General features: G+C 51.1%; 1 pseudogene; it reads right to left on the bottom strand.

The window, feature by feature from the left end:
* Window positions 1–4,464: 4,464 nt before the first annotated feature.
* Window positions 4,465–5,131, bottom strand: LOC115513895 (annotated as a pseudogene).
* Between the last annotated feature and the right edge of the window lie 5,535 nt (window positions 5,132–10,666).

The raw sequence follows: 10,666 nt of genomic DNA, 5'->3' as shown, positions 1-10,666 counted from the left end.
CTGTGCCTCCTGCCTCTGCAGACAGGGTCTGTTCAGATGACTGCGAGCTCCCCCACCACACACCCCCACATCCCTTAGGCAGGACTTCCTGCCGGAAGGATGCAGGCAGAACCTGTCTCCGTGGCAGGAGTGTGGAACAAGTATAGAAGAGCTCCCCCGCCCACCCCGACAACACACACTTTTTGAATATCACTGGTCTCTTAAATGGTTAAAAAACATTAAAGGGGCACCCGGGTGGCTCAGTGGGTTGAGCATCCGCCTCTGCCCAGAGCATGGAGCCTGCTTGGGATTTTCTCTCCCTCCACCCCTCTCTCGGCTCGCGTGCTCTAATTACAAAAAATATATCAGTAAAGTAATAATGCTCATGGAATAACATTCCAACCTAACAGTAGGGACAAAGGTGCCCTCCCTCTCGTCTGGCTCAGAGTCACCCTTGACCTGAGCCAGGTCATTCGTTTCCTCTGTGATTGACTCACTGAGGGGCGGTAGTGCCCCCTGCCCCACCCCCAGTCATCCTTCCCCATACCCTGGCCTCTCCCAGACAGAAGCCAGGCTATGAAGGGGACCTCCTAGACCATCAGGTTAGTTTCTTCTTTTTTTTTAAAAGAACTTAAATATTCCCCCAAGGGGCCTCATGGCCTAAAGATTCACAATCATCCACCTATAATTTATAATGAACATCTAGAGCATTTACCATTTGCATCCTGAGTATTTATAGCCCTGAGAGGGGGGAGCAGGGGGAGGCAGAGGAGGCAGCAGCCTACACCTGTCTCTGCTTTTGTCTCCTGCTCAGCTGTCACTGGCTGTCACTGGGCTGGGACAGCTGAAGAATGCCAACTTTGAGAACCTGCGGAGAGCGGCTCCATCCCATCTAGAGGTGGGAGGGAGGCCCCAGCTCTGTACAGAATGAGGGTGGGGCAGCGCTACCCCGAACAGCAGGTCTGAGAGGCTTTTAGGATGGGGATCTGGGCTCTGGGGCTTGGGTTTCCATGGATGCCCTGGGAACACTGGCAATGCTTCTGTCCACCCATCCATCACCAAATAGTCCCATCCTGTCACATGAGCCCCGGGGTTTGTGGCCCAAGACAGGGCACCTGACCCAGATGGATACACACATCGCTGGGGGTGGTGGCCTCTGCTTGCTGTCCAGGGGGCAGGGGCAGGCTGGTCCTCCCATGGCTGCTTCCAGCCCCGGGGTCAGGGTTAGTCCCCATCCACATCTCCTTCCACTGGGGCCTGATGGTGCTCCCTCCGAGACCTGTCCCAAGCAGTTGGGTCTCGCTTTCAGCGGCCCACACCCCCATCCACGGCGCCACGCACTGACCGTGAGATCTGAGAAGCTTATAGGCAAGGACAGCAGGGCACAGAGCCTACTGACCACAGCCCTGGGGCACCACCTCTCCTGGACTCACTCCCCTGGAGGGCAGCTCAGTTCTCGGGGCTCCTCCCTTCCAGAGTGACCTTCTGGGAGGCAGCACTCTGAGGAATAGAAACCTCCTCCGAAACTAAGGTCCTGAGGCCATCCCAGCACAGCACCTGGAAAGGCCAGAGGTGCGGTGGGCCTGGGGCTCAGCTTCCAGGGGACTGTGGAGAGGGTGATGTTCCGGGGCTGGCATGCGGCTTGACCTCTGAGCTACTCTTGCCAAACTTGTGTATACCCTGAATTTACCAGACACCATGACCCTCCACCCCCTTCGGGTTTCTGGGCTGCAGAGGTTGGTGGGCGCGGCACCCACCCCCCTTCCCAGGCCTCTGGGATGTGGGGGGCTCATGCTGGACCTGGGGTGGGAACAGCCCTTCTCAGCCATCTATGGAGGACTCCAGGAGCTCCGTCCAAAGTTCTAAAAAAGCCCAAAGGGCAGGTTGCTGTTTAGAATAAGCATTAATTTGTGAACAGGATGCAGCCTCTTCCTCATTTTGCAGAGCAACCTAAGTTAGCCAATATACCAAATGTATGAGTTCAAAACACCCGGAAGGTCCTGTCTGTGAGCCTGCTGCTGTGCGTTTCCTCTTAAAAATAAAGTGACGACTGCCTGTGTCTGTCTTCCCTCTTCCCTCTCCCCTCAGCGCCTCTGCCAGCCCCAGGGCCCCCCCTTGTTTTCCATGCCTCTGGGAGGGAGGGGACAGACATCTCCGGAGTCAGCGCTGTCCGCTTGGGTGGGGCCCTTACATGCAGTTCCAGGACTCGCCCTGTGACCACACTCCCTGGAGCTTTCTCTGAGCAGGGACGGCCCAGGAAACCCTTTCCAGGCCCCTGTGAGCCCTCTCAGCCCCTGCAGTGCCTGTTCCATGCCAGTTCTGGTGAAGAGAAAATTCCATCACCTTGAGCCCAGGCCTGGTTCCCTCGTTGTTTCTGCGGCCCTGGTCAGTCCGGCTGCCATCCTTTTCTCTCTTCTCCTGTACGACCGGCTCACAGGTGCTCCCCTGTGGGTGTCTCGACCCTCAGCTCGCTCTCACTCAGCGCCTTGTCCTTGCATGTGGCCCCCGCATGACGCCTGCAAGTGAGGGTGACGTTCCTGCAGCTCCGTTGCTGCCTGCTTGGCCTAACTCCACGCGCCTGGGGGCGGGGCCTAGACTCCATGTGTGGGGACCGGGCGAGACTCGAGACTCCACGCGCGGAGGCAGGGCTAAGACTCCATGCACCTGGGAGCCCTGACGCCAAGCGCCAGAGGGCGGGGCCCTCACTCCACGTGCCAGGGGGCGGGGCCTAGACTCCACACGCTGGGGTGGGGGTGTGACTCCAAGCGCCAAGGACCTAACTCCACAGGAGGCAGTGGGCCCTGACGCCATGCGTGGAGGCGGAGTCCTGACTCCACGTGCAGAACGTAAGCCTGCACTTGGCCACGTCTCACCTTGGGCTCACACTGAGCCCTTTTCACTTAAATCGGGCAGCTGTGCTACTGCTAACGTAGTTTCTTTTCTGAACCTAAACTCAGGACTTGACATTTCTCTTTGCCAACTTCCATCCGGTGGTTTTAGCTGAGCACTGGAACTTACTGTCAAGACCATTTTTAAACTTGATTTAGGCACCATCATGTGAGTGAACCCTCCTAGTTTTTGATCGTCTAGCACTGACAGCATTTCCAACAATCCCTTGATGTATTGAACAAGACAACCCCCCCCCCAGAGAGCATTGGGGTTCACCAAGCAGCTGCTCCCCCAGTCCCCTCAGCCTGTGAACACCACCAAGCTCAAGTCGTTTTTGTTTTTTTCCCGTGGTAACAGATATAAGGGATTTAATTCTATCATCCCAAACCAGACTTTCTCCTTTGATTCCAACAGTTTCATTTCTCTCCTTAAAATGCATCAGGGAGGGGCACCTGGGTGGCTCAGTCAGTTGGGCGTCCGACTTCGGCTCAGGTCATGATCTCGCGGTCCGTGAGTTGGAGCCCCGCGTCATGCTCTGTGCTGACAGCTCAGAGCCTGGATCCTGTTTCAGATTCTGTGTCTCCCTCTCTCTCTGACCTTCCCCCATTCATGCTCTGTCTCAAAAATGAATAAACGTTAAAAAAATTTTTTTTAAAAATGCATCAGGGAAGGTTCACTTATGACATGCAAGGTGAACAAAGGACAATCAGAAATTCACCAACTTTAGAAAGTGTAGGTAGTCTCCGGCAAAGGCGTGCAAAGGACCTGGGCCAACAAAGAGCATTTCCAATAAATAAATTTTTCCTAACACCACATAGAAAAACACTTAACAGGAAATGACAGGGAAAACAATTTAGTAGGAACCAGAGTGCTTAAACAATCTTTTTAAGTAATAGGCTTCAAAAGGAAGTTATCCTTAAAACATAGCTATTTAAGACCTGATACAGGGCTGCCTGGGTGGCTCAGTCAATTGAGCGTCTGACTTCCGCTCAGGTCATGATCTCACAGTTTGTGAGTTCGAGACCTGAGCCCCGAGCCCCGAGCCCCGCGTCGGGCTCTGTCCTGACAGCTCAGAGCCTGGAGCCTGCTTCGGATAATGTGTCTCCTTCTCTCTCTGCCCCTTCCCCACTCATGCTCTGTCTCTGTCTCTCAAAAATAAATAAATGTTAAAAAAAAATTAAAAAAAGAAAAAAGACCTGATACAAGTACTCAACTTTCCGTGCTTAAATGCAATCTCAACAGATAATCTTTCATCTGTTTTTTAAAATTCTTTTTTCTTAGTGATTTAGAGGGACTATTTTCAAACTACAATTAAATATTTTGTAAGTATTATCTGGCAGTTCCTAATAAATGGAGTATATTGTACAATAAACCACTTCACATCTTTCAGCAAAAAAACCCCCACCACATATTTTTTTTTTAATGTTTATTTTTGAGACAGAGAGAGACAGAGCATGAGCAGGGGAGGAGTAGAGAGAGAGGGAGACACAGAATCCAAAGCATGCTCCAGGCTCTGAGCTGTCAGCACAGAGCCTGACTCGGGGCTCAAACTCATGGACTGCAAGATCATGACCTGAGCCAAAGTCAGATGCTTAACTGAGTCATCCAGGTGTCTCAAAACCCACAAAATTTGAATAAAGCCATCACCCAATGAATTTGGACACAGTTAAAGTTTGCTTTAAATACTTCTTCGGGGGAGAAGATACCAAGCTGGTACTCAATTAAAAGAAACATTTTTACAGTCTTGAAAAGTCTTTTATTTTTTTTACATTTATCATGCTATGAATTCATAGGGAATGGGTTCCCAGCTCAGGCTCCTTTCCACTGGTTCTCACAAAGTGTGCTTCTCTGGGTGGGGCAGGCTGGTGCTTCAGTTGAACCCAAGTACCTTTCTCCTTGGCTTCCTTCTTTTTCTGATCATTTTCCTTCACATGCTTCAGGAAGCTGTCTCAGCTCTTTGCTTAACGTGCTCAACATATACATGAATTCTCTTGGCAAGAATCTTGCCCTTGTTTGTTTACAATAATGCCAACAGCATGCTGGGTAACATTGCAGACTCTTCCAGTTTTGCCTGGGTAACATTTGTGGGGCATTCTTTTTTGAACAGTGCCCATTCCCTTGATGTGCACCTTTCTTGTAGATTTGCGTGTATGTTCCTAAAGGAACAACTCCATGTTTTCTAAAGGCCTAGAGAACATATAGCGAGTACCTCTCCTCTTTCCCTTTGTGTTGGTCATTTTGGTGAATTACTGGAAGATGGCGGTTCCAGCTGAAAGGCAGCTCAGGTCGTTTTCTAAGTGCTGGGTATGTAGCAACGATCAAAGAGGACAAAACAGGCCAATGGCCTGCCTTCATGGCACTTACATTCCAGAGGAAGGTGACAGACAAGAGACAACATACACGAGTGTAAATGTGGCTCACGCCTGTGTGCTCATGTGAAGGAGAGGGCTAGAAGTGGTTGCCCAGGTAGAAATCAGAGAAGCTTTCAAAGCCCTGGGGACAAGGGACAAAGACTGAGGCCCAGGGAAGTGGGGGGGGGGGGTTCTTTCCAGGAGGAGAGAGAGCAAAAGGGAGGGCCCTGCCTTGCAGCATGGTTGGTGTGGTGGGGACTAGTGAGAGGCAGGGGTGGGACGTGAGGCCCAGTGTGACAGGTCCAGTGGGCAGGGGAGGGCCCTGGGATCCTTAGAGAACATTGGGTTCTTCTCTAAGTCGTGGAGCCGGTGGAAGTTTCTGAGCAGAGGAGGGCCCTGGTCTGACTCACACTTTAACAGGCTCACTGGCTTCCTGACTGGAGAATTCCTGTAGGGAGAAGGGACAGAGCAGTAGGGGTGAGGGCTGTTGTAGAAATCTGGGGAGAGGGGGTGCTGTCTGGGCCCGCTGAGCTTCAGGGGCTGGGGCAGGCAGGATTTGTAGGTGGGTGCGGTGAGAGACGCCACAGAGTCAAGGTAGACTCCAAGTGGGGTGGCCTTCACAGAACCAGGGATGGGGGGAGCCTGCTTGGGACATGCTGGGTTTGTCCAGAGAGAAGGCAAGGAAGCTGAACTTCTCAAGGACCTGCTCAACAAACACAAACCCAACACGTGTTTAAGGAAAACCATACAAACTTTACAAGGTGTTCAAGTTCATACTCATCTGTCTGTGACGGAAGAGGAGCTACTTCTCACTTACCCCTAGTCCTCAAGGTCACAATTTACCTTGGTACATCAGCTCAGCAGAAGTTAGGGATAATACTGCTTTAACTCAGTATTGGTTTGCAGGAACTATTCAAGACTGTATTGTTATGGGAACCAGAACATGTCAGGATGGCCCTGTTAATTTCAGTTTAGCTCAGGGTGCTGGGTTTCTGTTTTCTCTGAGAGTGGTGTGGAAAGTCTGTCATGGTTGTACCAGGAAAGAGCATCGGGTTTTTTTCTAGAAGTTTGAGATGAGTACTAGAAGCAGTCCTCAGACCACAGCACAGATCAATCCCCCGGGAACTTGATAACGTGTCCACGACCACACCTGCGACCTACAGGTCTGGACTCCAGGGCTGTCATGGCCCAAGGATCTGCATTCTCAAGCATCCATTGCTACAGTGCTGACAGCCCACCCTGGCTTGGAGGAACACTGAACTAGATGTGCGAGCCCCTGGGAACCTGAGCCCCGAGCCAAGGGCTGAGGTGTCAGCTGGGGAGAAAGGTGTCATCACCAGTGTTCAGGTAACTGGGACGAGATCACCAAGCAGGGAAGAGACGGGTCCTGAGCTGAGCCCTGGAGCTCCCAGTGGATAGAGCCTGAGGAGGTGAGAAGCAGCAGCAAAGGTGCTGAGGGACCAGGAGACCCTGTGTCTAAACACCTGGTGGTGATAGCCCAAGTGAGGGCAGATCGGTGTGTCAAATCCCCTGAGGGTTCAAGAAAAGAAGAGGGCTGAGGACTGATGGAATTTGGGGGTGGGGTGCCTGATTCTGATGGTATCTGGTTCTCTGGGCTTCTTTTCTGGAACTGACCACTTCTGAGACAGTGCCTGAGGCTATGAACTCATGTGTGGGCACCTGGGGTCCCCACTTTCCTTTCTCAATGTTTACCTAATACACTCTTCCTTCATTTCACTAAGGACTGGCATCAGACTTCAAGCACAGCATTTGCCTGCCTCTGACAGTCTTAGTTCTTCTTCCGCTGACAATATTTTTCCACCAGTGACCAATGGTTATCTTACAATATCTGCACCCAGGACACACTTGCCCAGGACTTCTTAGGATGAACCCTTTTGAAGTGGCTACACATTTTCTGTCCCTTCACCTGTCTGGGACTGCAAAGCTTCCAGTATGTTCTACAGGTCTCATCTATTTAAATTTTAAAGATCCTGGACTTTGAATTCAAGATGGCAGACTGCTATTTGGAGTACAATCTGGCTGTCTTGACTAAAATTTAGCGTGTGCAATAAGGTAAAATGAGCACACACTGCCTCCCCCTTCCTCTAAATCACAAGCAATGACCAAAAAGATACAGAGTTTGAAAATAAAAATAACCAGAGTGGAAAACCAGGAGGAGATTTGAGAAACTCAGGAAACGGTGAAAGATCAGCAACAGAGGGATTGCCTAAAACCATGAGCTTGATTTGACCTTGACACACAGAACAAGATACACCACAAACGGAGGGCATTCAGAATGACACACAGAGCGAGTCTTCAAGTGGTCATGGCTCTGCTGGCACGTTCTGCATAAAGCATGGGGACAGAAGGGGATGTGCTGGGTCCTCCTGCTGGGGCCCCACGCAGTGTCCAGCAGCTGCTGTTGTTCTGGAGAGAAGCAGCCGGGACCTCAGGCAGACAATCGCCATCACCTCACCTCTCCCAGCCGAGAGTGACATTCCATACAACTGGGGAGGGTGACATCAGTGTGTGACAGTCTCCTGGGACAGCACCTGGCTCCAAGTAGGTGTGTCATAGATGCCAGCTGTTGTGATTACCTGTTGGCCTAATGCGGTGGCCCAGTCTGCATTTCTCTTGCTCCAGACATAGTTCTGCGCTGTACTTCATAGGCACATAGTCCCCAGGCCTCAGCTCCCCGATCTGATGCTCTCCTTGGAGATGCCTCTCGGTGCCCTTTGGAAACGTGAGCCCAGAGCATCTTGAGCACCTCTCCCTCAGGGGTGTGATCCTGGGGGTTGGTGGGCGGGGCCGGGGGCAAACATTGACCTTGAACAGCCACAAGGGGAAAGCCAAGCAGGAGAACCTGATGGGAACATAGGGGTTTTGGGGGGATAGGGTAACAGACCCTACCTGGGCGGGGCCTCTGGTGAGAACGGGAGACACATGTTGGTCTACGATGCTCCAGACTTGGAGACGGCATGGTTCCACAGAGGCCCTGGCTCTTTTTTCCCTTAGTGGGATTCCGACACAATTTTACGTCACGTCCTTTGTAAACTCTTTTCCCAGTAATATTCTCTGGCCATGAAATCACTTTCCTCTTGCTTTTTAAACCCGTTTGGCTTTGATCCTTGGTTAATGCCAGGCAGGACCTTTCCTGATCACGACAGGCTCCAAGATGACATATTCCTTTGTCCGGGGGCCCTGGCTCCTCCGTGTTCAGGCCTTCCACCTGGTCAGGTTTACAGGGAGCAGCACCGGTCTTGCATCCTGCATTTCCACACCAGTGATCCACTGCTGGGGAGGCTGGGGGGCTTCTGGGTGCTCTTCCTGTGGCCTCAAGGCATCATCAGGTGCAGCAGAGGTAAGTCAATGCCTGGTTCCAGTCTGTCAGGAGTAGCCAGGCCACCACGTCCCTCCTGAGTCTGTGTCATCCCTGCCCCGCGGGATCTGGGGCACCTAACCAGCGAGTGCTGTCTCCTGGGCCTGGTTGGCATCTGCAGCATTGTTAAGATGTCTCCTTCTGTTTCCATCAAAGGGCCCACCCCAGCTAGGGTGTGCCACCCCAATAGCCTAAAACCCTGGTGCCATTGGCTCACCTGCTGGGGTTTCCCCACACGGCTGCTCAAGGTCAGTGGTTTGCCCCTGGTCCTGCCCACACCCCTGAGGAGGAGGTGCTCATGGGTGATCTGTTTAGAACCCAACAGATGCCCACAGAAGAAAAGCACACTGCTGTTTGGGGCAGAGTCCGATGTCCTGTGTCACATGCTGTTGCTTATCTTCTACAGGCTCCAAAGTTTAAAGGGGAAAAAATGGGAAGACATTTTTGAAGAAATCCACCCAGTACTTTTTTTTTTAGATTTTATTTTTAAGTAGTCTCTACATCCAACATGGGGCTCAAACTCACAGCCTCAAGATCGAGTCGCACACTCCACCTACTGCCAGGCTGGTGTCCCCACCCCAGTACCTTTTTAATCTGCAAATTGAGAGAGTTGTTAGCTGGGGTACACCACTTTGAGAATTAGTGTTTTGATGGTTACAAAATACACTCACTCTCTGTGCCCTCTTAGAATGGGGCAGGATGACAGCAAAGGAAACAACCAACAAAACTAAAAGGCAACCAACGGAATGGGAAAAGATATTTGCAAATGACTATCGGACAAAGGGCTAGTATCCAAAATGTATAAAGAGCTCACCAAACTCCACACCCGAAAAACAAATAACCCAGTGAAGAAATGGGCAGAAAACATGAATAGACACTTCTCTAAAGAAGACATCCAGATGGCCAATAGGCACATGAAAAGATGCTCAACATCGCTCATCAGGGAAATAGAAATCAAAACCACACTCAGATATCACCTCACGCCAGTCAGAGCGGCCAAAATGAACAAATCAGGAGACTATAGATGCTGGAGAGGATGTGGAGAAACGGGAACCCTCTTGCACTGTTGGTGGGAATGCAAATTGGTGCAGCCACTCTGGAAAGCAGTGTGGAGGTTCCTCAGAAAATTAAAAATAGACCTACCCTATGACCCAGCAATACCACTGCTAGGAATTTACCCAAGGGATACAGGAGTACTGATGCATAGGGGCACTTGTACCCCAATGTTTATAGCAGCACTCTCAACAATAGCCAAATTATGGAAAGAGCCTAAATGTCCATCAACTGATGAATGGATAAAGAAATTGTGGTTTATATACACAATGGAGTACTACATGGCAATGAGAAAGAACGAAATATGGCCCTTTGTAGCAACGTGGATGGAACTGGAGAGTGTGATGCTAAGTGAAATAAGCCATACAGAGAAAGACAGATACCATGTTTTCACTCTTATGTGGATCCTGAGAAACTTAACAGAAACCCATGGGGGAGGGGAGGAGAAAAAAAAGGTTAGAGTGGGAGAGAGCCAAAGCATAAGAGACTCTTAAAAACTGAGAACAAACTGAGGGCTGATGGGGGGTGGGAGGGAGGGGAGGCTGGGTGATGGGTATTGAGGAGGGCACCTTTTGGGATGAGCACTGGGTGTTGTATGGAAACCAATTTGACAATAAATTTCATATATTGGGAAAAAAAAAAAAAGAATGGGGCAGGATGCTGCCGCGTTTGAGCGGCGGCCTCAATCTAACTGCACCCCAGAACGGCCTCGGGAGCTTTCAACAAACATCTATGGCCATGCTTACCTGACACATTCTGGTTGACCTGGCCTTGGATGGATTTGGGCATGGAAATTTTTGTAAAAGCTCCACAGATTATTCTCAAGGACTTCTGTGAGCCCCCAGGGGAGTGTCCAGGATGGAGAAATCTTCCACATTCCCCAGCAAAGGAGCAGGCCAGAGGGAGGGGGTCCCTTGGCAGAGAGGCACTTGGGAGAGGCCCAGCTGGACAAGATCTGTGTCCTGCCTCCTGGGGTCAGGGCTACCCCCCCTGCCACTGGGGCTGATCAGGCGAA

Source organism: Lynx canadensis, chromosome B2 (assembly GCF_007474595.2).
Source record: "Lynx canadensis isolate LIC74 chromosome B2, mLynCan4.pri.v2, whole genome shotgun sequence".
Taxonomy (NCBI): domain Eukaryota; kingdom Metazoa; phylum Chordata; class Mammalia; order Carnivora; family Felidae; genus Lynx; species Lynx canadensis.
The sequence above is the reverse complement of the archived record's forward strand: the minus strand, read 5'-3'. Positions and strand labels throughout refer to the sequence as shown.